At 33.7% G+C, this 5525-nt stretch overlaps 1 non-coding gene across 1 annotated transcript; it reads left to right on the forward strand.

The window, feature by feature from the left end:
- The first annotated feature begins 268 nt into the window (after positions 1-268).
- Positions 269-377, forward strand: LOC148581182 (small nucleolar RNA R71). Its single transcript, XR_015895547.1, has one exon. It is a non-coding gene; the product is annotated as a small nucleolar RNA R71 (small nucleolar RNA).
- Positions 378-5525: the final 5148 nt, after the last annotated feature.

A 5525-nucleotide genomic window follows, 5' to 3' on the forward strand; every position in this document is an offset into this window, starting at 1 on the left:
TTGACCTGCTGGGTCAAGATCTTGTTCTAAGCCAATATGGCATTCAGAGTGTCTACTTCAAGAACTCCTTTCTTCTGAGCTACCGCATTGTTTACAGAATTTCTCTCAGAAGTGTACATGAATTGGTTGTTTGCAACCATCTCAATAAGTTCTTTTGCTTCTGCAGGCGTTTTCTTCAAGTGGAGTGATCTACCTGCAGAGCTGTCCAATGATATTTTGGACATCTTAGAAAGACCATCATAGCAGATGCCTAGCATAGACCGTTCTGAGAGCATGTCAGGAGGACATCTCCTGATCAGTTGCTTGTATCTTTTCCAAGCTTCATAGAGGGATTCACCTTCTTTTTGTTTGAAGGTTTGAACCTCCACTCTGATTTTACTCATCTTTTGAGGTAGAAAGAATTTGGCCAAGAAAGCGTTAGGTTGAGAATCCAAACATATCCTAGCTCTATCTTTAACTGCAAAGGCAAAGAGCATAAGTCTGTAGACCTCAGGATCCACTCCATTGTTCTTAACAGCGTCACAGATTTACAAGAATTCAGATAGAAACTGATGTGGATCTTCCAGTGGAAGTCCATGGAACTTGCAATTCTGTTACATTAGAGAGACTAATTGAGGTTTAAGCTCAAAGTTGTTTGATTTAATGGCAGCTATGGAGATACTTCTTCCATAGAAATCAGAAGTTGGTATAGTGTAGTCACCTAGAACCTTTCTTGCATCTTCTTCATGATTAGGCTCGACTGCCATGTTCTCAGCTTCTTGTTCGAAATTTTCTAAGAAGTTTCTTCTGGAGTGTTGTGCTTTAGCTTGTTGTAAACGCCTCTTTGAGGTCCTCTCAGGTTCAGGATTGAGATTAAAGAAAGGTTGTTTATCCCTGTTCCTGCTCATAAACAAGAAAAAAAATAATAAAGAAGAAGAATGGGATCTCTATGTTCAAGAACAGAGGACTCCCTGTGAAATGTGAAGAAGAAAGAAAAAAAGAATGAAAATAAAAGAAAAGAGAAAGAGAATTCAAAAAGAGAGGGATAGAAATTCAAAAATTAGAAGTGAAAAGAGAAAATATTGTTATTTTTATTTTTATTTATTAATTAAATTCAAAAATAAAACTAATTAACTAAAAAGATTTGAAAATTAAATAATGAATTTTTGAAAAAGAGGAGAGAGAAATAGAGAAAATATTTTCAAAAATTAAAAGAGAGAAGAATTAGTTAGGAAGTTTTGAAAATGAAGAAAGAGAAAACAAGTAACTGATTAAGAAAAGATTTGAAAACAAGATAAGATAGAAGATTAGAAAAGATTTGAATTTGAAATTTAAAATTAGAAAAGATAAGATAGAAATTGAAAAGGTTTGAAAGAGATTTGATTTTGAAATTGAAATTGAAAAAGATAAGATAAGAATTTGAAAAAGATTTGAAAAAGATTTAAAAGAGATAAGATTTGAAATTTGATTTTTGAAAAAGATTTGATTTTGAAATTTGAAATTTGAAATTTAAATTTTAAATTTTGAAAATTGAATTTTAAAATTTAAATTTGAAATAAGATAAGATAAGATTTTTGAATTTTAAAGAAAGATAAAAAGATAGGATAGCAATTTGAAAAAGATATGACTTTTGAAAATATTTGATTTTGAAAAGATTTAAAATTGAAATTTAAAACTAAGATAAGATAAGATAGAAATTTTGAAATTAAAATTTGAAAATCTTTCTGATATTTTTGAAAATTAAAGTGAAAAGATAGAAAAGATATTTTTTTTTATTTTTTGAATTAATGATGAAAGAGAAAAACAAACAAAAGACACCAAACTTAAAATTTTTAGATCTAGAACACTAAGTTTTCGAAAATTTTAAAGAAAAATACCTAAAGACACCAAACTTAAAAATTTTAAAGATCAAAACAAAAAGAAAAACAAGAACAATTTGAAGATCAAGAAGAACGCCAAGAACAATTTTTTGAAAATTTAAAGAAATAAAGAACACACACAAGACACCAAACTTAAGATTTGACACAAGACTCAAACAAAAGACACTATTTTTGAAAATTTTTGGAAAAAGAAAATAAGAAATTTGAACTCTAACAAGAACAAGAACAAAAGACTCAAACCAAAGATCAAGATTAATAAAGAAAAGAAAAGGTTTTTGAAAATTTTTTGATTTTTTCAAAAAAAGAAAATAAAAGTCTCAAATAAAATTAAAACAATACCTAATCTAAGCAACAAAATAATCCGTTAGTTTGTTCAAACTCGAACAATCCCCGGCAACGGTGCCAAAAACTTGGTGCGCTGAATTACACTTCGTACAACTGAACCAGCAAGTGCATTGGGTCGTCCAAGTAATACCTGAGTGAGTCAGGGTCGATCCCACGAAGATTGTGATTTGAAGCAAGTTATGGTTATCTTGTAGATCTTAGTCAGGCAGATAGAAAAGTTGGTTGGTTGTTTAAAATGCATAAAAGTAAAATAAAGATAACGTTACTCAGTTGATGGTGAATGCAATGATGAGAAGATGGTTAAGGCTTCGGAGATGCTTTATTCTTCTGGATCAATTTGGTTTTACTATCTCCTCCAACTGTGAATGATTTCTTCTATGGCAGGCTGTATGTGATCAACGCCTTTCTTGAAAGGTCGCCGACTCTCCTCCATAGCTGAACACCAGGGTTAGTGTGCATCCAGTCTGATTGAGGGTGAAGCTCCTGCAATCCATTCCCCTTAGTGATCCTACTCAAAATGCCACAGACAAGGTCGAATCTTCCGGATCAAAGAATGCTGCGCCTTTGGTTCTAGCCTCTACCACAAAGACTATAATCTCCCGATACCTCGGCTGAACTGGTGTCTCGAGAAGTCCCCAACGAAGTCGTGGATTAGCCATCTAAGAGATGTATAATCAAGCTAGTGGTTCATCATTGTCCCATGAAAGACTCACTCTGAACCCATGTAGAATGAGATAACCTTGTGCCGGTTCAACACATTCATAAGGATGAAGAACAAAGATACATCTTAGAATAGAGAATCAAACACGAATTGAAATAGAACAGTAATACTTTTATTAATCCATAAAACTCAACAGAGCTCCTCCCCTCAACCTAGGAGGTTTAGAGACTCATACTAATAGAAAATATAATGAAAACGTGTAAAGTGTTCGGTCTCTCCTCCCGAGAAAGTGTAAAAGTTCTCAAATAAATACTAGACTAATGACTAAGGATTATATAAGAAGGGTAAAATAGTCTTTTAGTGCAAAATCCACTTCCGGAGCCCACTTGGTGAGTGTTTGGGCTGAGCAAAAGAGCAAGCCACATGCTAGGAAGGCTCTAGGGCATTGAATGCCGGCTAGGGGCACTTTCTTGGGCGTTGGACGCTGGTCTCCTCCTTGTGGGCATTGGATGCCTAGACTGAGGTAGATGGATGGCGTTGAACACCAGTTTTGGGCCTTTAATTCTGAAGCGAAGTATAGAAAATTATATATTGCTGGAAAGCTCTGAATGTTAGCTTTCCATGGCCATTGAGAACGCTCCATTTGGATGTCTACAGCTCCAGAAAAGCTCTTTCGAGTGCAAGGAGGTCAAATCCTGACAGCATCTGCAGTGCTTTCTCTGCCTCTGAATCAGACTTTTGCTCCAACTCCTCAATTTCATCTAGAAAATACCTGAAATTGCATTAAAACACAAAAACTCAAAGTAGAATCCAAAAATGTGAGTTTTCACTAAAACCTATGAAACTTAATATAACTTAACGAAAACATGCTAAAAACTATATGAAAATGATGCCAAAAAGCGTATAAAATATCCGCTCATCAATGAGTCATTGATGAGAAGGATTTATGCCGGTTTAGAATTTCATTCTAGAAAAGAGAACTTCTTCATTGATAGCATAGTTCAAACCGGCAATGGAATCCCAACATCAAAGTTTAAATATAAGATGTCACAGTCAACACAAAATAACCGGAAGATTTAAATCCTGGGTCGTTCTCCCTAGGAATTGCAATAGAGTGCTCAATAAGCAAGAAATGTAAATAGAAAGAAACTAAATAGCATGCAATAACTAAATATCAAAGAAATTAAATTCAAGGCAATTAATCAATGAAAAGGGAAATTCAAATGCTAAAAAACCTCTTGGCAAGGATTGATAGTCAAGGTTACCTATCGTAGCCATTGACCACAAACATATGATGATTATGAAGAGTTAATCCTAGTTAGTCAATCCTAACATCGAGCATAAGTCAAATAGGCATAATTGATCTCAATCCACAAGTCCAAGTCTACTCACTAATTAGCTTAGTGAAAGACTAGACTTAGTGGAAACCAAATCAATTAACTACCCTAATATATCAATCAATAATAGACATCAATGACTCAAGGTCACCAAAGTCCTCAATTCCAAGCCAAGAGTGAGAAAAAACTAAGCAAAAACTAAGCTAAGCATTTTATCAAACACTTGGTGTGCATGAAAATAAAATCATATTAAATTGCAATAATAATAAATTCTAAAGCTACCAAAAGTAAGGAAATAATAATAACAACTCAATTAAATAATAATAAACAAAGAAACATGAAATTGCATTAATAGAAATTCAAATTAACAAGAGTTCATTAACAATAAAATAACCAAATAAAAGAAATAACAAGTAAAACTAAAAGAAGTAATAAGCTAGAAAAAGAAATAGTAAAGAAACTAAATCAAGACAAGAATTAAAGCATCAATCTAAGAGAAAATTAACTAAACCTATCCTAATTCTTGAGAGAAGAGAGGGCGTCTCTCTCTAGAATAACCTAAAACATGTTACTAAACTTAAACCTAATTGCCCTCCCTTTGCCTCCTCTTGAATTAGGGTTGAAATAGCTTCAGAAATGAGTTGGATTAGGTTCTGGAGGCCCAAACTTCGCTACCAGCGAATTGCATTAAATGAGGTCACATGCTGGGACTTGTGCGTATGCACAGATGTGTGCGTACGCACACTTGCTAATTTTTCCACTTGTGCGTATGCACAAAGGGTTGTGCGTACGCATGCCTGCACGCTTCCACCTGTGCGTGCGCACAAATAGTTTTGTGTATGCACACTTGCTGAAAAGCTCCAAACTCCATTTCTTCATGAATTCTCCACTTTTACATACTTTTTTTCTTCATTCCTTCAATCCAATCTTTCCCTTACAAGCCTGAAATCACTCAACAAACACATCAAGGCATCAAATGGAATTAAAGTAAATAAAATTTAGCGATTAAGGTCCGAAAAAGTATGTTTTCACTTTTAAGCACAATTTAGGGAGAATTTACAAAACCATGCTATTTCATTGAATAAATGCAAAGAAAGTTGATGAAATCCACCCAATTAGAGCAAATAAATACCATGAAATATAGATTCATCAGTCATGTTGTTTGGAACTCGTTTAGAAAAAATGCATTCAACATAAATTTCAATGATTTTCTCACGAAGTACGGTGTTGGAGGTAATAAGTGGCTTTTAAGTAACCGAGGTTTCATTCGAATTAATTGATGTTGTTATTTTTTTCGGTGAAAACGAGTATAACTTTCAGTTC

This window comes from Arachis ipaensis, chromosome B10 (assembly GCF_059453495.1).
Source record: "Arachis ipaensis isolate K30076 ecotype BB chromosome B10, ASM5945349v1, whole genome shotgun sequence".
In the NCBI taxonomy this organism is placed as follows: Eukaryota; Viridiplantae; Streptophyta; class Magnoliopsida; order Fabales; family Fabaceae; genus Arachis; species Arachis ipaensis.